The sequence below is a fragment of the Balaenoptera borealis genome, assembly GCF_965194805.1.
Source record: "Balaenoptera borealis genome assembly, chromosome: 3".
Lineage (NCBI taxonomy): Eukaryota > Metazoa > Chordata > Mammalia > Artiodactyla > Balaenopteridae > Balaenoptera > Balaenoptera borealis.
In genome coordinates this window covers 173,557,292-173,582,725 of record NC_138866.1, presented here as the reverse complement: position 1 = coordinate 173,582,725, position 25,434 = coordinate 173,557,292, and the positions used below count along the sequence as shown (strand labels likewise).

At 40.4% G+C, this 25,434-nt stretch overlaps 2 protein-coding genes across 36 annotated transcripts in view; one reads left to right on the top strand and one right to left on the bottom strand.

Annotated features, from left to right (window-relative positions):
* KIAA1217 overlaps nt 1-25,434 on the bottom strand; it is a 498,998-nt gene that overhangs the window by 129,056 nt on the left and 344,508 nt on the right. The window lies entirely within an intron of this gene.
* Nucleotides 962-25,434, top strand: part of LOC309625644 (uncharacterized protein) — a 41,767-nt gene continuing 17,294 nt past the window's right edge. Inside the window, exons 1-3 of one of the 5 annotated variants that reach the window (XM_082385681.1) lie at nt 6,712-9,001; nt 11,049-11,170; nt 21,748-24,199. The gene's annotated coding sequence lies outside the window, so the exon portion shown is untranslated. The other 4 variants (XM_082385684.1, XM_082385685.1, XM_082385682.1 and 1 more) reach the window with 4 other exon arrangements.

The window sequence follows — 25,434 nt, the reverse complement described above, 5'->3', positions numbered from 1 at the left end:
CACAGATCTAAAGATACTGGCCAATTAGGGTTCCTATTCAGTTAATTGGTTAATTTTTTAAGGCAGAAGTGATGGGCCAAGGGAGGGGAACATATTAAACTATAAGTGGAGCTGGTAGAATATAAATTGGCATCTGAAATGGGGAAGACATTGGTATTTAATATAAGCGAAAGATTCTAGGATAGTTAATGTCGTCGTGTTATCCTTAAGAGACTGAATTTAAGAGTCTTATGATTTAAAAAAAAAGTGTAATGCACTGAGATGTACCTTGGATGGACTTGTAGAGATGGCTTTATTCATTCAAGAGACCAGCCTCTATACTGTGCCAGGAATGGGAGGTACAGTGGTAAACCAAGGGTCACACCCTGCGTTCTAACCCACACAGTGGTTCCATAAATGACACTGTTATTTAGAAGTTAACAATTCAGGTCCAACACCAGCTGACATTTTGTTTCAGACACAGCAGTAATTTGAAGACCAGGCCACATGTGTTCCTTGAAAAGTGCTAGCATGCCCTCTGATGTCGGAAACATTTCACATCCCGGAGAGGACTCATGCTGTCACGCCCCTTCCTACGGAATAGCTTTTCAAGTAGGTGACAAAGCAAGATGTTGAGCACGCTCGCTCTCCACGCTGTGCCACCCACTTGGGGGACTTTCCCACCACTTCTTTGCGTAGCACGTGCTCTATCTCTGAGCCATCTTCCCCAAACACTCCGCCAACACTTTTCCATTAAGAATTGAGGAACTTTTCTCAAATATGTCTTATTGAAATTGCAAGCATGGCTTTTGCATTTCTGCGAAATTCTGCATTACAATGAGCTGTATTCATCAAAGGGTAATAGATAGTAAAGTGTTAGGCACATAATAGATGCTCAAATATCTTTTAGTTGAAAGCAAAGCAAGATGTTGCATGGAGGAAAAAGATAATAGAAAATCTGTTCTCCACAGAAAGTCTGGATGCTCTTTTTTTTTGGGGCGTTTGGGGGGAATAACTTTAAGATTTTAGTGTCTTTGATTTAGGTAAATACCGAATCTTTGCTGCAGTATCTGAAATGGATTATATCAATCAGATATTTTCTTATTTCTTTCAGACATGTGATATTTAAAGACAAGGCAAGACTTTGTTAAGTCTTTTAACTAATTTACCTTCTATGAGTTATAACTGGAGAACTACAAAGACCCTCTGGAAAGTCTTAATGAGGGACTGAAAAATTGCAACAGCAATTTTAAGGGAAATTCTAATTTAGAATGTGCTTTAAAGAGTCATAATTGTGGAGCAACACATGTTAGAATCATGACAGGATGTGTTAAAAAATAACTTTGTATAAAAGTTAAATATGATAGAGTCTTGCCCACCCAACAACCTGACTGACAGCAGTCAATGGACAGAGATCCTTCTGGGAGGTACTCATTCTTGACACAGAGTCTTAGTAACGGCACCATTAGTGCTTAATCCCTTAACTTGGTTTTGTTCCAGACAAATTAGTACAGTTGGGACTCAAGCGAAATGATAATACTGTTGAAGTGAGCATCCCAAAGCATTTCTCTAAAAAACACTGATGTCTGTTGATAACTTTTGGAGTTCAAGCTGTGTTAAAGATGTGCATATCTGAGATGCTGATTTCTGGTGCCATGAGCCAGTCCTTCCCAGTGGGTCTTACTGCCCTCTTACATGGAGAGTTAGACACTTGACTATGAAGAGGTTACAGCGCAAAGTCACTCAGAGCAATAGCAGCTGGGTCAATAATTTAATCTTAAAGCTTACTCAGCAATTAAGGCAAAATATATTATAAGGACTTCCCTGGTGGCGCAGTGGTTGAGAGTCCACCTGCCAATGCAGTGGACATGGGTTCAAGCCCTGGTCCAGGAAGATCCCACATGCCGCGGAGCAACTAAGCCCATGTGCCACAACTACTAAGCCTGCGCTCTAGAGCCCACGAGCCACAACTACTGAACCCACGCGCCACAACTACTGAGCCCGCATGCCACAACTACTGAAGTTCACGTGCCTAGAGCCTGTGCTCTGCAACAAGAGAAGCCACTGCAATGAGAAGCCCGTGCTCCGCAACAAGAGAAGCCCCCGCTCGCCACAACTAGAGAAAGCCCACATGCAGCAATGAAGACCCAATGCAGCCAAAAAAAATAATAAAGTTAGAAAAAAAAGAGCGACAGAAATTATAAAAAATATATATTATAAGAAAATGCTGTGAGAAACATAACTGATTGTGGGTATACTAAAACTGTAATTGGATTCTTTCTTACACTTAGGGTGAACTGCTGGTTAAATTAAACACTGCCATATCAACTCATTTTATAAGGCTAGTATTCACCTGGATATTAGGAAAGTAATAAAAGGAAAGACTTCAAATTTAAATGCAACCCCCTAGATTAAATATTAGCAAAGCAACTCTAGCAATGTATGAAAAAAGTACAACATGACCAAGAAGAGTTTATCTCAGGAGTGTAAGATGGTTTAACACTAGAAAATCTAGTACTAATATGTTCTGCAATAATAAATAAGTAAAGAGAAACATTACAGTAATCTTGATAATTGATAATTATCAATTGATAATTGATAATCTTGATAATTGATGGTGTCAGAAAAATGTGAAGAAAAATCCAACACATCCATAATTTAAAAAAAAAATACAATAACTTAAGAATTAACGGGCTTCACTGGTGGCACAGTGGTTAAGAATCTGCCTGCCAATGCAGGGGACAGGGGTTCGAGCCCTGGTCCAGGAAGATCCCACATGCCGCGGAGCAACTAAGCCTGTGTGCCACAAGTACTGAGCTTGTGCTCTAGAGCCCATGAGCCACAACTACTGAGCCCACGTGCCACAACTACTGAAGCCCGTGCACCTAGAGCCCGTGCTCTGCAACAAGAGAAGCCACCGCAATGAGAAGCCCTCACACCGCAACGAAGAGTAAGCCCTGCTCACTGCAGCTAGAGAAAGCCCATGTGCAGCAACAAAGACCCAACGCAGCCAAAAATAAATTAAAATAAATAAATTAAAAAATAATAAAATAAAAAAAAGAATTAAAGAGAACTTTCTTAATGTGGTGAAAGGCATCCACCAAAAACCTTCGACAAGCAAAGCACTTGATGATGAAATCGTAGAACCATTCTCTTCAAATTCAGAAATTTTGCTATCGTTGCAGTTAAAGTCCCAGTTAATACAAGAAAAAGAAATACAAGGCATATGGATTAGAAGGGATCGTCAAAATTGTGATTATTCTCAGATGATATAACAGAGAATCCAAGGAAACCTGCAGACAGTGTTAGAACTCATAAGGATTCAATATGACTGAATAATATAAGATCAACATAGAGACTCGAAAGCAACCCCAAATACTAGAAAAAAATCAGAGAATATAGTTTGATAAAAACATACCACTTATAACAATATATCAATTTTGAGGAACAATAGTAAGAGGGAGTATTTTCCTACCAGATATCAACACTATTAGGACAGTGTGGTTTTGGCACAGGGAGAGAACAAACAGGACTATGGAACAAAATAGATTGCCTAGAAGAAGACACAGTTTTTATGAAAGCTTGATATGACTGAGGTGGTGGTACAAGTCCCTGGAGAAACAACTATTCAATAAACAGTGTCAGGAAAATTGGTGCACCATATGGAAAAGTAAAAAATATATCCTTTCCTTACAACATAAGTAAAATAAATTCCTAATGGACTAAAGACCTGTGTGAGAAGCTAAACTATGAAATAAAATAAAACATGGTGTTGTATCCTTGCATACTGGTAGAGGGAAAGACTTTTAAAAGAAATAAAAACTATAAACCACAGAGAAAAGTATTGCCTTTTTTTTTTTTTTGGTTGCACCACATGGCTTTCTGGGTCTTAGTTCCCCGACCAGGGACTGAACCCGGGCCCTCGGCAGTGAAAGTGCAGAGTCCTAACCACTGGACAGTCAGGGAACTCCCAGAAAGTATTGCTTAATTAAAATGAATATTCTGTACTACAAAAGACATTGAAAACAAAGTAAAGAAGACAAACCAGAGTCTGAAAGAAGATATTTATAACTCACATGCTCTACCAGGGATTAGTAGTCCAAATAATTAAAGAACCCTCATAAATCAATAAGAAAATAGAAAATGGGCAATAGTGGATATGCGAAAATGGATATAAATAGGCAACTCATAGCAGAAGAAACCCCAGCAGCCAATGAATATAAAAATGCCCAATCTCACCAGTAATTATGGAAATAAAAATGGAAACAGTGATGTACTATTTTATACCCACCAGACAGGCAAAAGTTAGTAAATCCAATAACCTCAATTACTGGCGAAGTCATGGGAAAATGGGGTCTGCTATCCACTGCTGGTGAAAGTGCAAATTTGCACAATCATTTTAGGACACCTGGTGAAGTGTCAGATGTGCATCCTGTAAAATGGCTATTTCTTGTAAATTATCCATCACAGATAAAAATCTCATGTGTGGTCACCGGCTCCATGATGCTCATTGTGGCACTATTTCTCACTGATTTGTTCTCAGTGGTTCATTCATATAATGGAATTGTCAACAACAGTTATAATGAATGAAGTAGAACCACATCTACCAACATGGATAAATCTCCAAAAGGTAAAGTTGAGTGAACACAGAAAGTGACAAAAGGATACATGCAGTATGATCCCATTTATGTAAAGTTTTATAACACACAAATTAGTAATATATATTGTTTATGCGTGTACCAAATATAGCACCAAAACTTGCATGGCAGTTATACTCTCCAACTGTAGGGGTCGGTTAGCTCTGGGAAAGAAGAAGGAGGGAGGAGAGAAGATGGGGTTTTACATTTTACTTCTTTAAAAACATATGAAGCCTGAAGCTATTAGAGAAATATTAACTTTCTTTTTAAAATGTGAGGGCCACCAGAGGTCAGCCTAACTATATTTTGATAAGCTTTGGGTGGGGTGGGGGAATAAAAAAAATAAAACTTGACAACTTACATAGCACTTGCTGTGTGCCAGGCACTGATCTAAACCTTCTCCAAACAGATTAACTCATTTAATCTTCTTTATGAGATTGCTATTGTAATTATCCCCATTTTACAGATGAGGAACACTGAGGCAAAGAGAAGTAACCTGTGTGACTCACCCAGCTAATGATCTTAACCACTGTGCCACTCTGCCTCTTAGGTGTTAAACAGATGCGAGTATCTGTTTAATTTCGGTAATGTCTACTATATTATTATATTGTTAGGTTTTCTGTACTTTTTCCAACCAAAAAAATTAAAGAATAAATCATTTTTTTTAATGTTAAGATAATACTATCTGAATAGTGTTGCTTCCACAGAGCACCCAGATCTGACCTAGGAGCTTAAACCTGGATGTAGTTATGGAAATTTGGAAGTTTCCCTTGGCTTTTGATAAAAAAGTGGGTGTTGAAATTCTATAATACAGACCCAAAGAGTAAAGGCCACAAAAGGAAGCAGATTTTCTTGAAGAACAAAAGTATAAAAGTACAATAATCATGGTCCCAGAAAAAAACTAATTGGCCTTTTATGGATACGAAAAGTACAACTTTTACAGAATTTCCAATGAATGTTTTCCAAGTATCAGAAAGACTTTGACTATAAATCAAAATGTATATATACCCATCCCAGTAGGAGATTTATACATCGTGCATGGTCTTCAATCATACTGATTAGCAGATTTAAGCCCAGAGGTTATGGACATTAGTGAGAAACCATCTGAGTTAATCGGAAATTTATTTTCTTCTATGCTAAATTATTAGTGTCTTACATAATAATAACCAGTAATTATTATGGATGAATGAATATATCTTTAGAAAACCTTTCAGTATGAAATGCTGGTTTTTATATAAATTACATGTAGATTTAAAAATACCCACCCATATATAGTGTTATGAATTTTATTGTTCATAGTTTCTTTTATTTTCTATTATTATATGAAAATTATTCTACTTGAAAAGATACAACCTGTCCGGTCCCTGAACTGGGGGAGAAAGACACTGGGAGGGGTTGATAGGACAAACTTCTTTTCTCCTCTGGTAAGCAAACCTCAGGATCGTCAACAATTTCCAGAGGAAACTTTCAGGGTCAATGGGAATCGTGCTGCTTCCTTATACTTTCACGCGAACGACAAAAAATAAAAATCATCCTTTGATGACAAACGTTGTAAACAAATGACAGTAGACCCATATCTGTGGGTTCCATTTCATTAGACAGACCCCCCACTTTTTCAAATTCATGTTTTAAAAGCAGTAACTGTGGGATGCTTGGACCCCAAAGAGCCTTTGGCGCCACCTCTTCCTACATCCTTCCGTTCCTCACTCTCATTCCCGGACCCCACATCTTGGTCTCCTCTGGAGGCCCAGCCTCCTGCCGGGGCTCTTGGCCCCAGTAATTCTGGTCTCTGTCCATCTGTGACTCTCATGGGACGCATCCGTCCCCCAGCGCCTCAGTGAAATATTTGGGGGATAAAAGCCATCTGTCTGCAAGCAGCTGGCCTTTGCCACCCTCGGGCCTGGGGTGGGGGGGCACCCACGCAGGTAAAGGAGCCGGAAAGCCAGGAGGGCCTTGGTCGAAGGGTGATACTCTGAGCACAGGCAGCCACTGACGAATATTCCAGAACACTCACATCTCACTCTTTGCTTTTCTGCTCCCAGGTCTGTGGAGAAGGCGGTGCAGTTGGAAATATGACTGACTGGCAGGTGAGGCACGCACTGAGTGGCCGGTCCTCCTCGGGGCTGCTTTTTCTCAGCTTCTTAGGTGTCAAGGGGGAGGCTCAGAATTTTTTGTGGAGAGTGGTGAGAAAGAGGGCGTGGGCCATTAGGGGAATTCACATCTCACCGGCCTTCATTTCAAAGCTCTTAAACAAGAGACTTGCTCCGTCACATGAGAAACATAAAGGAACTAACCCACCCAGCCAGCTCTCATAGGAATGATCAGCTTCCCTCAAGGCCTGGGATCTGATTCTTTTTCATTGAAGCATAGTTGATTTACAGTGCTGCGTTAATTTCTGCTGTACAGCAAAGTGATTCAGTTACACGCGTATATATCTGATGCAAGGGCAGGGCTTATGCGTTTAAGTCCTGATGGAATGAGGGTTGAAGTACGTGCTGGATGAGGAGGTGGCAGAGGGGCCCTGTCCCGGGGGCCACACTTTGGAGCACCTCCTCCCCCCCACATCGGCATGTGCACCCCAAGTGCTGAGGGGGGGATCAAGGCTCGGGCGCCTGCAGGGCGTGTGGAGGGAGCTTGTGTTTGCAGTCGGGCATCACTCACAAGTGAAATGAGAGAAGAGCCGGAGGGAGAGTCAGGAGGAAGGGGCACTGCTGCAGGTAGGGGGTGAGGGGGACCCCCCTTTGCCTCATGATCCAGCAGAGGACGCTGAGAATTTCAAAAACACTAAAAGCAAAACTGCCTTTCTACGTCATTACGAAGGTATACTGGTCAAAGCATGAGAGGATAGAGCATGTTCTATCTAACAGTTTGTCAGCTTGATTTACAGCTTTAAAAATATTTAGACACACAGTATAGGAGCCTCTGTGATCTTGCCCCAGGCAGGCTCTGTGACACAGGATGAGGAACGTTTCCTGAACATCGGCCTCAGCGCTAGGAATAGAAGCTTCTATCGACAGGTGATTTTACGTTTATTTTTTGAGTGGTCCTCACGCACCAGGGTACTTGAGTGTCCTCTACCTCTCCAGAGATTTGCTTACTTTATTTTTGGTTGAATGTTGGCAGGAAAGCTGAGTCACGCTGAGCTGCTTTTAGTGTCTCCACGTTGTATACATTGGTGAACTGCTTCGGTGACAATTTAAGCTTCACATTTTCACCATGATGATTATGTGCTAATTATTCTGTTATTTGTTCACCACTGGGTTCTTCTGAGCTTTTCAATAGGCTTTCCCAGGCTGTAATAAATGTTCCCCTCCACCACGACAGGCCACAGCTGCCCTGTGGACCCTCCCAGACAAATCCAGCCGGACTCCAGCCTGGAGTGCGCAGTGATGGAGCGAGAGGTGGGTGAGGCCCTTCCAAGGCCTGTCCCTGGCCGCCTGCCTGCTCCCCTCTCCCTGTGTCTTTCCTGCTGTGTCCTTGGGCCCAGGCCAGAGGGTGTGGCTCTTCTGGAAGCCTCTCCTGTGTCTCCTGTCTTTGGTCCTCTCCACACCCTGCCCCTCTGGGGAGATCTGGAATGTCCTTCTCTCAGCCCTGGCCAGAGGAATAAAGGGGGTCCCGAGAGACATGGCATTCTCTGAGGCCCGGATGGGCGCTCAGCTCACAGTCGTGTGTTCAAGGGTATGAGCCACGGAGAAGAGAGAACGGGGTTGAGATGTGCCTGCCGGTCAAGCGTGCCAACCTAGGTCACTTGGTGGCCCTTGTCCTGGTTGGAAGGGGGCTTTACAAAGCTTTTGTAAGGTTTATCTAATCTCTGACAGAGGTATCCTTGTACGCCTGTTCTTGCTTTACAAGCAAGTGGAAAAAGAGAGTTGCTGCCAGTGGAATTCTAGGTGCAAGAGGGTAACAAGATGAAGCCACAGTCTCTCCCCCCAAAGGCCCCGCCTCCAGCCCGCAGCGGCTGGCTCTGGGCATTGGTTCCCATGACATGAGTCTCCAGGGCTGGGCTTGACAATCTGAGCTTTCCAGTCTGCCCTCAAAGGACCCCAAGAGACTTTATCGTACCTTTACCTTCTGTTTCCTCTGGTACTTGCTGAAGAGGCATTTAAGAGACATGACACATGGCTACTTCCTTTTCCTCCCCATTTCCCTTTGAAGTTGCAGTGCTGCCTTTTGAAAGTAGCTTCTGTTCTCCACCACACGATCACAATAAAGAACAGATGTCCGAGGGTGGCAAAAGTAGCTCTGGGAGTGGTGGCTGGGAAGGCACGGCGATGACAAAGTGGTCCTGCTCAGATCCATGTCCCCAGGTCTTCCCAGCACTGCCAGCAAAATACAAGCCCTGCTTCCAGACATACCGTCAATAACCTTTCTCCCTGCTTTCAGAGGTAAGAGTCCCCCCAACCCACCCCTAAATGCCTCAAGATCAAAATGACAATTGTTGGTATTCCTACTGAAAGCCCTGGGAAAGAAGTGATAAGCCCATAATACCTCTACTTGCTTTAAGAGCTGAAGAATTTATCAAGCCATCGTCTTGGGCTGCCCCATCACAACAGGCATTGGACAAGTAGAGTCCCTCCCCTAGGCTGGAAGTAACCTGGAGAAAAAAGACCCAACCCAAATTACTATCACATCCAGGCATCTGTGCATTCTCCCGGCTTTATCTTCTATAATAGCAGTTCAACTGATACATAAACATTATGCTTTAAAACAAGCATAACAGAAGGCAGAATCATAGACTCTGTACCCTTTCCACGGGACAAGTCCTTCAACCTACACAGTGTGTTTGTGCCGTTTAAAACAACTAAGAGCAAAAGCAGGCTGAATTGTTATTTTGATCCCACAATGAAAACTTTAGGAGGGAGAAACGTTGGTGAAACTCGAGGCTCTTTCAGATTTAGAGCAGCAGCCCTGCATTCACTTCAGCAGAATTAGCATGAAAGACAGATTTCGGTCCTTCTATAAATACTTATTGAGTACCTGGGTGTAATACAGGTAAGCTGTACAACGGCAAGCTCAGAGATCTGAGTTTCTACTGATGTACAAAAGTTTCCTAACAGTCTTTTTTTTGGCTGTGTTGGGTCTTCGTTGCTGCGCGCGGGCTTTCTCTAGTTGCGGCGAGTGGGGGCTACTCTTCGTTGCGGTGCGCCGGCTTCTCATTGCGGTGCTTCTGTTTGTTGCGGAGCATGGGCTCTGGGTGCACGGGCTTCAGTAGTTGTGGCACGTGGGCTCAGTAGTTGTGGCTCGCGGGCTCTAGAGCGCAGGCTCAGTAGTTGTGGCGCACGGGCTTAGTTGCTCCGCAGCATGTGGGATCTTCCTGGACCAGGGTTTGAACCTAGGCTCCCTGTATTGGCAGGAAGATTCTTAACCACAGTGCCACCAGGGAAGCCCTCTATTGATGTACAATAGACAATAAGCTCATAGACGAGACAGTGGAGAATATGTCAAATAACAGGGAGTAAAATAAAACAGAGTGTGGGGGGCAGAGAGAAGTGGGGCGGGAGTGGGGCATTGCTATTTTATTCCCAGTAGTTGGATGTCCTGCTGATAAAATATTTGAAAGAAGGTGGGATCAAGGCTTGCAGATATCTGGGTGAAGCACAATCCAGCCAGAGAGAGGAGCAAGTTTTCTTAGGGCAGGAGTGTGCCTGGTGCGTCCCAGGAACAGTAAAGGACTAGTGTGTTTGGAGGAGAGTGAGAGAGGTAGCGAATGGATGAGATGAGATTAGGAAGGAAGCAAGTGGTCGGACGGTGTAGACCCTTAACTCTTGATAAGCTAGGAAAACAACAGAGGGTTATGAGCAGAGGTGAGACAAGGTGAAGGTGTGATTTATTTACCAGGGCTGCTTTGTTAAGAACTGACTAAACAGGACAAGGGTTAACATCAGGAGACCACAGGAATTATGGTGGTTTGGACCTGGGCAGAGTATTAGAGGTGGTAAAAAGTGGTCAGATTTCTGGATATAGTATGAAAAGAGAGTGAATAGGATTTCCCGACAGATGGGATGTGAAATGAGATTAAAAAAAAAAAAAGAGTCAAGGAAAATGACAGGGTTTTGGTGTGAGCAGCTGGCAGGGGAGGGCTGCAATGGACTGATGTTGGAGAAGTAGGTTTTGTTGGGGGAATCAGAAGGTCATTTTTAGACCTGTTAAGGGTGAGATGTCAAGTAGGTGATGTGAAATATGTATCTGGGGACTTCAGGGGAGAGGTCTGGGCCAGAGGGGTCATTATATTGTTATGCACTGAATGTCTGTGTCCCCTCAAAATTCATATGTTGAAGCCCCAAACCTTAATGTGACAGTATTTGGAGGTGGGGCCTTTGGGAGGTGATTAGGTCTGGATGAGGGCATGAGGGTGGGGCTCTCATGAAGGGATTAGTGCCCTTATAAAAAAAGACACCAGAGAGCTTGCCTTCTTTCTCTCTCCATGCATAGGCACCAAGGAAAGGCCATGGGTGGGCACACTGAGAAGGTGGCCATCTGCAAGCCAGGAAGAGAGGCCTCACTAGAATCTGACCATGCTGGCCCCTGATCTTGGACTTCCAAGCCTCCAAACTGTGAGGAAATACATTTCCATTGTTTAAGCCACTGAGTTTATGGTATTTTGTTATGACAGCCTGAGCTGACCAAGACAATCATATAGGTAACATTTGGCACCAGGAGGCTTGATCAGACCACTGAGGGCACTAGCATAGCTGAGAACAGAAGTGGTCTGGGGGCTGAGGCCAGTGTTTAAGGGTGAGAAATTGAAAAGGAGTCAACAAAGAAGATCTAAGAGGAGCGGCCGGTGAGGTCAGAAGATGGCTGAGAGTGAGAGGCGTCCAGGAAGCCAGGAGAAGTTCATGTCTTAAGGACAGGAAGTCATAGCATGTTGAGTGCTCACAAGTCAGATGAAAAGAGGGCTGATTTACATGGGGCAGTCACTGGTGACCTTGACCACAGCTGTTTGTATGGAGTGGTGGGACTAAAGTTCTGAATGGACGGGTTCAAGAGGAACCACAGGAGGGGAATTGGAGACAGTGCTTATAGAGAACTTTCTAGTCGTTCTGTCACGTAGCTGGAAGGGGATTTTGTAAAATATGGAGAACTTAAGCTAAAGCATTGGGTAATCCAGTCTCAAAATAGTCCCAAAGGATTGCAGAAGACTGGCAAAGCAAGTCATATGAGACACTGCTCAAATGCCATCAGTAATATGAGAAATATTTTTAGAAGATTCAGATTTCTTTTTTTTTTTTTTTGACCAAACATTTTTGTGGTATTGTTACAACCTTAATGGAAAATTATAACAAATGTAAAAAATTGCAAGGGATCTTTCTTTTAGAATTCTGCAGACACAAACAACTTTTAGTCACAGTGGTATCTGGCAATCCAACTAGAGCTTGTTTCTACACAGATATTACTAATCTACCCTGGTCAATGACTTCTCTTGTTTATAAGGCATGTTCTGTGCATGAGTTGGATGTTACCTCCATGATCTCTGTGGTATGCTTGGCCAGAAGCAAAAGCATCAATTTCCATTAGCAACTACCTACTGATATGTCTAGTCTCCAATTCTAAAGAGAAACTAAAAATATTCAGTGTTCACAGCTAGACACAAGGAAACATCCTAGTGTCTGTTTAGATGTGAGAAGTGATGCAAATGGAAAAATAATCACATAGGAGTTTTAATTTTCCATTGTTTTCTTTCTCTCTGCCCAAATAGGGTTGCCTAAGATTACTGTGTGATGCTTGCAAATATAATGGAAAAGGTTGTCCCAATTTAAGCAAATCGCATATGTGCATATGCACATACACATGCATAAACACAATTTCTCATAATAAATAACCAAGGAGTAATTATTAATATTATGAAAGAATTCACCAAGCATACCTTTTAAGTAGTTATTAGTACTCAAATGCACTTAAAATCACAATTATAAATTATTTGACCAAGTGTCTTGGGAATGTTAGTGAAATAAAGGGGATAAACCAATCAATTTAAAGCTAAAAGGTAAAGATTCAGTAACAATTCAAAACAAAACAAAAAAAATGGTCTCAAGAATCTCAAAAACATATACTCCTTGCATTCCAAAATACCTGTCATTTGTTCTATTCCATCTCCTTGAGAGTTAGGCTGACCTCTTTGTATCCCTCTGTATACTTCGCATTCAGTAAGTACTCAGTAGCATACAGCAGGAAATTTTAAAAATGTGTCCATTTAAACAGAAAAATATTCATCAATTTGAGAAGAGTTGCTTTCTCAGGAACAGATTTATTAATTAAAGTGTGGCTTATTTGACTACATTAGATGGGATTTCAGCCTTAACTTGACCTGACACATACATCTTGCTGATATCTTTACTGATTTCAGTTCTATTGGTATTTTTTTTTCAACAGAGGGTCCCTCTCTTAAATAGTAAATTAAAAAAAAAAAGAGCTTCACAGTGAGTCTTGTACATGCCAGAAGGCATTTAGAACGCCTCATTCACAAAAGAGGAAAAGAAAACACACTCAAAGGACTTTGAGAAACAGATATTTTCAGTACTTTGGGGGGAAAAAAATTACAATTTGTCAATAAAGAATGGAAGGAAGAGAAATATGGCTTTTATGCTGAGAAACAAAATTCAGCGTTATCCAGCTTCTAATTCCTGTGCCAAACCTGCTGTTCTAGATGACCTCGGTCCAATCATTTAATTCTCTAACTTGCTCGTCTGAAAATTCTATAAACTTGCAATTCTTCAAATACTATCCAATTACTTCTGGCTATTTGATTTTCACTTAATTTAAGGGATGAAACGTAAGTGATGGAGAACATCTCCAAACTTTAAAATCAAAGTTCCCTTTTCAACACAGAGGAATATGTAAACAAAATTGTAAATTGTTACTGTTAATAAAGACCCAAGGAATCTGCCCATGTGGCTCCAAACTTTGCCATTAAAATGTTGCACGATCTTGAAAGTTATCTAATGTGCTTTTTTGAAAAACAGCTTTATTGAGGGAAAATAACATACAATAAATTGTACGTATTTAAAATGTACAAACTTGGAAAGTTCTGATATACGCATATACCCATGAAACTATCACCACAATGAGGATAATGAATATCTGATTGCTCCCAAGTATTCCCACGTCCCCTTTGTGATCCTCGTCATCCCCTGAGAAACCACTGATCTGCTTTCTGTCACTATGGAAATCATTTTGGGATCGGACCCATTGTATGTAGGTGTAACGTGCAAGAAAAGAAATTTGCCCCCCTGTTGATTCCTACTTCGTGGAATCAAATAAAATAGTGCATGTAAAAGTGTTTTCAAATATAAACAACTACATTATCTACTCCAGTTCGTTAATTCATTCAACACGTACTTACTGAGCATCTAACTATACGTAGGCACCATATTAAGAGCTTGTAAAAGAGCAGCAAATGAAACAAGACATTTGCTCTCTTGGATCCTTTACGCGAGTTGGGGAGAGTCAGGGATGTGCTAGTACACACACGAGCATATACCACATCAGGCGGTAATTACGAACGGTCCCCAAATTAAAATGGTTTGACTTACGATTTTTTGACTTTATGACGGTGTGAAAGTAATATGCATTCAGTAGAAACCGTACTTCAGACTTTGAATTCTGATCTTTTCCTGGGCTAGTGATATGTGGTAGATACTCTCTCGTGATGCTGCACAGACGCAGAGCTGCAGCTGCCTGTCTGCCATGTGATCAACAGGGGGAACGACCAAGACACTTACAACCGTTCAGTACCAGACAACCATTCTGTTTTTCACTTTCAGTACAGTATCCAATAAATTACATGAGCTATTCAACACTGTATTATAAAACAGGCTTGGTGTTAGATGATTTTGCCCACCTGTAGGCTAATGTAAGTGTTCTGAGTACGTGTAACGTAAGCTAGGCTAAGCTACAGTGTTCGGTAGGCTAGGTGTATTAAACCCATTTTCAACTTATGGTATTTTGCAGTTATTATGGGTATATCAGGACATAACCCCATCATAAACCAGGGAAGATCTGTAGTTCACTAAAGGAATATAAAGCAGGTAAGGGTAAACCTAACAGTAAAGGAAATGGTATTTCAGAAACTGTGGCCAAGAACTCACTTCAGATAGGATGACATGTAAATAGAGACTGAATGAAGAAGCCACCCTTGTCACAGATGTCTATTCGAAGAACATTTCAGAAAATATAAAGCCTTGGGTAGCAATAAGCTAGGCTGTTAAAGGAACTACCAAAACCTTAGCCACTGGGGGCAGACACCAGAAACAACGGGAACTACGAGCCTGCAGCCTGTGAAAAGGAGACCCCAAACAGAGTAAGTTAAGCAAAATAAGACAGAGAAACACACAGTAGATGAAGGAGCAAGGTAAAAACCCACCAGACCAAACAAATGAAGAGGAAATAGGCAGTCTACCTGAAAAATAATTCAAAGTAATGATAGTAAAGATGATCCAAAATCTTGGAAGTAGAATGGAGAAAATACAAGAAACGTTTAACAAGGATGAAGAAAAACTAAAGAACAAACAAACAACGATGAACAACACAATAAATGAAAAGAAAAATTCTCTAGAAGGAATCAATAGCAGAATAACTGAGGCAGAAGAACGGATAAGTGACCTGGAAGATAAAATAGTGGAAATAACCACTGCAGAACAGAATAAAGAAAAAAAATGAAAAGAATTGAGGACAGTCTCAGAGACCTCTGGGACAACATTAAACTCACCAACATTCGAGTTATATGGGTCCCAGAAGAAGAAGAGAAATAAAAAGGGACTGAGAAAATATTTGAAGAGATTATAGTTGAAAACTTCCCTAATATGGGAAAGGAAATACATAATCAAGTCCAGGAAGCACAGAGAGTCCAATACAGGATAAATCTAAGGAGAAACACACCAAGACACATATTAATCAAACTATCAAAAATTAAACACAAAGAAAAAATATTAAAAGCAGCAAGGGAAAAACAACAAATAACATACAAGGGAATCCCCATAAGGTTAACAGCTGATCTTTCAGCAGAAACTCTGCAAGCCAGAAGGGAGTGGCATGACATATTTAAAGTGATGAAAGGGGAAAATCTACAACCAACATTACTCTACCCAGCAAGGATCTCATTCAGATTCGACAGAGATATTAAAACATTTACAGACAAGCAAAAGCCAAGAGAATTCAGCACCACCAAACCAGCTTTACAACAAATGCTACATGAACTTCTCTAGGCAGGAAACACAAGAGAGGGGAAAGACCTACAACAACAAACCCAAAACAATTAAGAAAATGGTAATAGGAACATAAATATCGATAATTACCTTAAATGTAAATGGATTAAATGCTCCCACCAAAAGACACAGACTGGCTAAATGGATACAAAAACAAGACCTGTATAAATGCTGTCTACAAGAGACCCACTTCAGACCTAGGGACACATACAGACTGAAAGTGAGGAGATGGAAAAAGATATTCCATGCAAATGGAAATCAAAAGAAAGCTGGAGTAGCAATTCTCATATCAGACAAAATAGACTTTAAAATAAAGACTATTACAAGAGACAAAGAAGGACACTATATAATGATCAAGGGATCGATCCAAGAAGAAGATATAACAACTGTAAATATTTATGGACCCAACATAGGAGCACCTCAATACATAAGGCAAATGCTAACAGCCATAAAAGGGGAAATCGACAGTGACACAATAATAGTAGGAGACTTTAACAACCCACTTTCACCAATGGACAGATCACCCAAAATGAAAATAAATAAGGAAACACAAGCTTTAAATGATACATTAAACAAAATGGACTTAATTGATATTTAGAGGACAGTCCATCCAAAAACAACAGAATACACTTTCTTCTCAAGTGCTCATGGAACATTCTCCAGGATAGATCGCATCTTGGGTCACAAATCAAGCCTTGGTAAATCTAAGAAAACTGAAATCGTATCAAGTATCCTTTTCGACCACAACGCTAAGAGACTAGATATCAATTACAGGAAAAAATGTGTAAAAAATACAAACACATGGAGGCTAAACAATACACTACTTAATAACCAAGAGATCACTGAAGAAATCAAAGAGGAAATAAAAAAACACCTAGAAACAAATGACAATGAAAACACGACGACCCAAAACCTATGGGATGCAGCAAAAGCAGTTCTAAGAGGGAAGATTATAGCAATACAATCCTACCTCAAGAAACAAGAAACATCTCAAATAAACAACCTAACCTTACACCTGAAGTAATTTGAGAAAGAAGAACAAAAAAACCCCAACGTTAGCAGAAGGAAAGAAATCATAAAGATCAGATCAGAAATAAATGAAAAAGAAATGAAGGAAACAAGAGCAAAGATTAATAAAAGCAAAGGCTGGTTCTTTGAGAAGATAAAGAAAATTGATAAACCATTAGCCAGACTCACCAAGAAAAAAAGGGAGAAGACTCAAATCAATAGAATTAGAAATGAAAAAGGAGAAGTAACAACTGACACTGCAGAAATACAAAGGATCATGAGAGATTACTACAAGCAACTATGTGCCAATAAAATGCACAACCTGGAAGAAATGGACAAATTCTTAAAAAAGCACAATCTTGCGAGACTGAACCAGGAAGAAATAGAAAATATAAACAGACAAATCACAAGCACTGAAATTGAGACTGTGATCAAAAATCTTCCAACAAACAAAAGCTTAGGACCAGATGGCTTCGCAGGCCAATTCTATCAAACATTTAGAGAAGAGCTAACACCTATCCTTCTCAAGCTCTTCCACGATATAGCAGAGGGAGGAACACTCCTAAACTCACTCTATGAGACCAGCATCACCCTGATACCAAAACCAGACAAAGATGTCACAAAGAAAGAAAACTACAGGCCAATATCACTGATGAACATAGATGTAAAAATCCTCAACAAAATACTAGCAAACAGAATCCAACAGCACATTAAAAGGATCATACACCATGATCAAGTGGGGTTACCCCAGGAATGCAAGGATTCTTCAATATACGCAAATCAATGAATGTGATACACCATATTAACAAATTGAAGGAAAAAAACCATATGATCATCTCAATAGATACAGAAAAAGCTTTTGACAAAATTCAACACCGACTTATGATAAAAACCCTCCAGAAAGTAGGCATAGAGGGAACTTACCTCAACATAACAAAGGCCATATATGACAAACCCAAAGCCAACGTCGTTCTCAATGGTGAAAAACTGAAACCATTACCACTAAGATCAGGAACAAGACAAGGTTGCCTACTGTCACCACTATTATTCAACATAGTTTTGGAAGTTTTAGCCACAGCAATCAGAGAAGAAAAAGAAATAAAAGGAATCCAAATCGGAAAAGAAGGAGTAAAGCTGTCACTGTTTGCAGATGACATGATACCATACATAAAGAATCCTAAATACTCTACCAGAAAACTACTGGAGCTAAGCAATGAATTTGGTAAAGTAGCAGGATACAAAATTAATGCACAGAAATCTCTTGCATTCCTATACACTAATGATGGAAAATCTGAAAGAGAAATTAAGGAAACACTCCCATTTACCACTGCAACAAAAAGAAAAAGATACCTAGGAATAAACCTACCTAAGGAGACAAAAGATCTGTAGGCAGAAAACTATAAGACACAAGATGTAAAGATGATACAAACAGATGGAGAGATATATCATGTTCTTGGATTGGAAGAATCAACGTTGTGAAAATGACTCTACTACCCAAAGCAATCTACAGATTCAATGCAATCCCTATCAAACTACCAGTGGCATTTTTCACAGAACTAGAACAAAAAATTTCACAATTTGTATGGAGACACAAACGACTCCGAATAGCCAAAGCAATCTTGAGAAAGAAAAACGGAGCTGGAGGAATCAGACTCCCTGACTTCAGACTATACTACAAAGCTACAGTAATCAACACAGTATGGTACTCGCACAAAAACAGAAATATAGATCACTGGAACAGGACAGAAAGCCCAGAGATAAGCCCATGCACATATGGTCACCTTATCTTTGATAAAGGAGGCAAGAATATACAATGGAGAAAAGACAGCCTCTTCAATAAGTGGTGCTGGGAAAACTGGTCAGCTACTTGCAAAAGAATGAAATTAGAACACTCCCTAACACCATACACACAAATAAACTCGAAGTGGATTAAAGACCTAAATGTAAGGGCAGACACTATAAAACTCTTAGAGGAAAACATAGGCAGAACACTCTATGACATACATCACAGCAAGATCCTTTTTGACCCACCTCCTACAGAAATGGAAATAAAAACAAAAATAAACAAATGGGACCTAATGAAACTTAAAAGCTTTTGCACAGCAAAGGAAACCATAAACAAGATGAAAAGACAACCCTCAGAATGGAAGAAAATATTTGCAAACGAAGCAACTGACAAAGGATTAATCTCCAAAATTTACAAGCAGCTCATGCAGCTCAATATCAAAAAAACAAACAACCCAATCCAAAAATGGGCAGAAGACCTAAATCGACATTTCTCCAAAGAAGACATATAGATTGCCAACAAACACATAAAAGGTTGCTCAACATCACTAGTCATTAGAGAAATGCAAATCAAAACTACAATGAGGTATCACACCAGTCACACCAGTCAGAATGGCCATCGTCAAAAAATCTACAAACAATAAATGCTGGAGAGGGTGTGGAGAAAGGGAACCCTCTTGCACTGTTGGTGGGAATGTAAAATTGATACAGCCACTCTGTAGAACAGTAAGGAGGTTCCTTAAAAAACTAAAAATAGAACTACCATACGACCCAGCAATCCCATTACTGGGCATGTACCCTGAGAAAACCATAATTCAAAAAGTCATGTACCACAATGTTCATTGCAGCTCTATTTACAATAGCCAGGACATGGAAGCAACCCAAGTGTCCATCGACAGATGAATGGATAAAGAAGATGTGGCACATATACACAATGGAATATCAGCCATAAAAAGAAACAAAACTGAGTTATTTGTAGTGAGGTGGATGGACCTAGAGTGTGTCAGACAGAGTGAAGTAAGTCAGAAAAAGAAAAACAAATACCATATGCTAACACATATATATGGAATGTAAAAAAAAAAAACGTTATGAAGAACCTAGGGGCAGGACAGGAATAAAGACGCAGACGTAGAGAATGGACTTGAGGACGTGGGGAGGGGGAGGGGGAAGGGTAAGCTGGGACGAAGTGAGAGGGTGGCATGGACTTATATCTACTACGAAACGTAAAATAGCTAGGTAGTCGGAAGCAGCTGCGTAGCTCAGGGAGATCAGCTTAGTGCTTTGTGACCACCTAGAGGGGTGGGATAGGGAGGGTGGGAGGGAGACACAAGAGGGAGGAGATATGGGGATATATGTATATGTATAGCTGATTCTCTTTGTTATGAAGCAGAAACTAACACACCATTGTAAAGCAATTATACTCCAATAAAGATGTTAAAAAAAAAAAAAAAGGAACTACCAAGATGTCAGTAGTTGGAGCAGAGGGATGAGAACAGGGTAGCGTAAGATGATGCCAGATGGTGGATAAACTTGAACTCATCCAGATGGTGGATGGCCTGTACTTTGAACAGATGATGGGTCATGAAGCACATGGAGCAGAGGAGTGATGTGATGTGACTCGGGGGTTGGGATGACCACTCAGGTTGCTCTGTGGAGATTGTTGGTGGCAAGAGAGAAAGCAGGAGAACCAGTTAGGAGGCTACTGCAATAGGCCTAGCAAGAAGTGGTGGTGGACATGGGGCAGAGGAGGTAAAAAGTGGTCAGGTTCTAGATACATTTTGAAGGTGAGCTGATAGCTCACGATTTATCTGCCCACAGTGGTTTTAAGAAATATTGATACTTAATAATGTTCCCAACTATGTAGTACTTACTATGGTTCAGGCATTACACTGAGCAATTAACATGAACTAATTTGCTCCTTACAATAACACTGTGAAGTAGGTTCTACTTCTATTCCCATTTACAGATGAGGAAATTGAGGCAAAGAGTAGTGAGGTAATTTGACCAGCATAACATAGTGGTAGATGATGGAGCTGGGTTGTGAACCCAAGCAATCTGGCTTCAGAGTCTGTGCTTTAAGTATATGCTATCTGACTTCTCAAGGTTAATGTATAAGAGAATTAATAACTATGTTGACCAGGTGAACCTTATTGAATCAAAAAATTGAGAAAAAATATTTTAATGGCCATTCATTAAAAAATTAAGAGTCTCAAACAAAAATTTCAGAAATACCTTTTTATCTTTTGTTAAGAAAAAGATAAACAGGGACTTCCCTGGTGGTGTAGTGGTTAAGAATCCACCTGCCAATGCAGGGGACACGGGTTCGAGCCCTGGTCTGGGAAGATCTCACATGCTGTGGAGCAACTAAGCCCGCATGCCACAACTACTAAAGCCCTAGAGCCCGTGCTCCGCAACAAGAGAAGCCACCACAATGAGAAGCCCGCGCACCGCAATGAAGAGTAGCCCCTGCTCACCACGACTAGAGAAAGCCCACGCGCAGCAACAAAGACCCAACGCAGCCAAAAATAAATAATAAAGAAATAAAGAAAAACAATTAAAAGAAAAAAGAAAAAGATAAACCAATTGTCAGTGGAGCCACTTTTCATAGGTCCACTTGGATAAGGCAGAGCTCCCTGGTCACTCTTCATGCCCATGGCCATGTGAATGGTGAGTGTTGTTAAGACTGCACTGAAGGTGACCCTTTGGAAAAGCACTGACTCTAAAACGGGGCTGGACATGAAGAATCAGAGCACTAGGGCCATGGCTGCCTGTCTTTTGGGGAATTCTTTCTTTCTGGTACTTTCCTTTTGTTTTTGCCTTGTTAAAAGAGTAGCTATCTTCACTTTATCAAGGGCACAACATAAACCAATGGTCCCCTTTTAAAATTATCACTAAGAATTTCTGGAAAATTTTCTGTTTTTCATAACCATCTCTCTAGTGCCAATCTTTTTCTGAGATCTCCTAGGAAATGGGTCAGTATTTTACAGATGAGGAAATTGAAGCCTAAGAAGGAGGCAAGATTTGCCCAAGGTCTCCGAGTTGTTCCATAACAGAGCTGGGATCAGAATGTTCCTGATGTTCTCATAGATGGCAGTGAGCTCAGCCCGTGACAGGTGTTTCTGTTGTTTCGTCAGATAAAACTGTTGTGGAAGAGCTGGGCACACACATTCTGAAGTCTGTGCTCAAAGAGGTGGGTGATCATCCATGTTTTCAGAGTCGAAGGCTACATTTTGCTTAATGTTCTCTTTGGGTTTAACTTCAAGACTTCCTGCCAGTGCAGAAATCTGTACACATTAAGGAAAGTTGGATGGTTCAATAATACACCTGATTAGAATTCTAACTTCAGGAAGCAACACATTTCAAATCTTTTCCCAGTACACTTGCTAGAGTCATCCTAAGTACAACAGATGAGGCATAAAATCTTTTATGAGCCAGTAAATAGAAGCTTCTGCTGAACAATGTTTCAAGTAAGATCAAAGTACTCCTTCTTTTCAGTCCTATAAAATGGAGAGCTTTATTTAGCCATTTATTCCAGGCTAAAAGAAGGAGAAAAAGTTTGCTAGATCAAAGATGAATCTTCAGGTTTCTTTTATTCACACCTGTCAACAAACAGGAGAAACTAAGCCCTAACACCTCTTTCCTAAGGACCCATTATCAACCCGTGTGTGTGTGTGTATGCGTGCTTGTGCATGTGTGTGTGTTCTCACCACATGCTCTGTGAATATATGTGTGTGTGAAAATGTATCTTAGAACACTTGGGCTTCAAGATCATTTTAGCATCAGGAGAAACAGAAACAAGATTTACAAATGGGAAATTAACCAATAGTTTGATAGACTTGTGGTTTTCTTTGATCTCCAAAATACCACCTCCTAGAAAAGGGAACCCTCCTACACTGTTGGTAGGAATGTAAGTTAGTACAGCCACTATGGAAAACAGTATTGAGGTTCCTCAGGAAACTAAAATTAGAATTGCCATATGATCCAGCAATCCCACTCCTGGGCATATATCCAGACAAAACTATAATTCAAAAAGATACATGCACCCCTATGTTCATAGCAGCACTATTCACAAGAGCCAAGACATGGAAACAACCTAAACGTCCATCAACGAATGAATGGATAAAAAAGATCTGGTACATATATACAATGGAATATTACTCAGCCATAAAAAAGAATGAAGTAATGCCATTTGCAGCAACATGGATGGACCTACAAACTATCATACTAAGTGAAGTTAAGTCAGAAAGACAAATACCATATGATATCACTTATGGAACCTAAAATATGACACAAATGAACCTACCTATGAAACAGAAACAGAATGGACATAGAGAAGAGACTGGTGCTTGCCAAGAGGGAGTAGGGAGCGAGAGGGATGGATTGGGAGTTTGGGATTAACAGATGCAAATTGGTATATACAGAATGGATAAACAGCAAGGTCCTACTGTATAGCACAGGGAACTATATTCAATATCCTCTGATAAACCATAATGGAAAAGAATATGAAAAATAAGGTATATAGATATGTAGAACTGAGTCACTTTGCTGTACAGCATTAACACAACATTGTAAATCAACTATATTTCAATTAAAAATTAAATTAAATTTTAAAAATCACCTTTTTCTCATCCACACAGGATAAGATTTAAAAATTATATTTCTATGCTCATAGCTTTACTGAGAAAACATTAAATTCGAATGTTAATTGATGCTATTTATTCTTCCAGGTAACACAACTAGTTGAAGTATAGGCTCCTGAGATACCCAGCTTCACAAGGATTGTTTAGCACTGACAAAGGAAAAGGGAAGACATGAAAGTTTTCTATATTTTTTTGGGGGGAGAAATATTTTTTAAATACATTTCTTTCTTTCCTTCCTTCCTTCCTTCCTTCCTTCCTTCCTTCCTTCCTTCCTTCCTTCTTTCCTTTTGGCTGCGTTGGGTCTTTGTTGCTGTGCGCGGGCTTTCTCTAGTTGTGGCGAGCGGGGGCTACTCTTTGTTGTGGTGAGCAGGCTTCCCATTGCGGTGGTTTCTCTTGTTGCGGAGCACGGGCTCTAGGCGCGTGGGCTTCAGTAGTTGTGGCACGCGGGCTTAGTTGCTCCGCGGCATGTGGGATCTTCCCGGACCAGGGGTTGAACCCACGTCCCCTGCATTGGCAGGCAGATTCTTAACCACTGTGCCACCAGGGAAGTCCTGAAAGCTTTCTATTTTGCAGTAAGTTTTTGCCCATAGTTTGAAAGCTTTCTGTTTTTCCCATAATTTAGAGATGATTTATATTTCATTCCATAAGAAGTCAAAATATTTCACCTTCAAAACGCTGCAAGCATTCTCTTTAGAAAATTAACTTATTTCAATATTCATCATGCCCAGGAGGGCATAGTGGAATTATAAGAACAAAGGCTTAGGCATCAGAGAGCCCAGGGTTCAAATCCTGGCTTTGCCATTTCCTGCTATGACCTTTCGTATATGTCATTCACCCCCATTTAGGCTCTGCTTCATCAATGAAAAGGGGATAAAACGACCTTCTTTCAAAATTATGATAAGAACTAGTGACGTTAGTAGGTTTCCAGACACACAGCAGATACTCAGTAAGTGATTTTAGCATGAATTAAAATAGCATTGTTGGTTTAGATGCTGTCCTACCTTTTCATCATAAAGACACGTCAAATATTTGGTTTTCTGTCCTCTTAGACAATAGGAAGCTTTCAGAATGCGTTTACTCTGATCACGCTCTCTGGTCTTACCTTGTTTCTCTCTGGTATTTTTATTTTATTCTGCTTTTAACTCCCATAAAGAATTCATTGGGATTGACGCTTATTTACAGTTTTCTGGAAAACACGACTACCAATTTATTTTTCTCACCATCACTTCACATACTCTGCTTCTTCCTCCTAGGTTTATTATACTTCTTAGTAAATTTTTTTTCATTTTTTAATTTTGAAATAATTACAGATTCACAGAAAGTTGGAAAGAAATATACAGGGAGGGCCCACGCACCCTTCCCCTGCTTCCACCAATGATGACATCTTGTATAATAACAAAACTAGGCCATTGACGTTGGAACCACCCACAGAGCTTACTCAGATTTACACGTGTGTGTAATTCTATGAAATTTAACTCTGTGTAACTACTACCCCAATCACAATACATAATTGTATCATTGTAACAAGTTCCCCTCATGCTACCCCTTTGTAGAAACCCCTTAACCCCTGGCAACTACTAATTTGTTCCCCATTTGTATAATTTTATTTAAATAGTGTTTTATATAAATGGAATAGTACCTTTAGAAATTGGTGCTTCCCACCCCCCCCCCCCGCCCCACAGACACTGAATAATTCCCTCCAGGTACATCCAAGATGTTGCAAGAATCAACAGTTTGTCCCTTTTTATGGCAGCAGTATTCCATGGTATGGAGGTACTGCATTTTACTTACTATTCGCCCACTGAAGGACATTTGCATAGTTTCCAGCTGTTGGTATTACAAACAAAGCTGCTGTTAACATCCATGTACAAATTTCTTGGTGAATATAAGTATTCATTTTCCTGAGATAAAAACCAAATACTGTAATTGCTGAGTCATACTATAAGTCCATTTTTAGTTGTAAAAGAAACTGTAAAACTGTTTTCCAGAGTGACTGTACCATTTTACATTCCCACCAGCAATGTATGAGTGACCCAGTTTATCTGCATCCTTGTTAACACTTGGTGTTATCATTATTTTAAATTTCAACCACTCTGACATATGTGTAGCGATATCTCTGCACTATATTTAAATCTGCACCCCCCCAAAAGCTAGTGATGAACATATTTCCATGTCCTTACT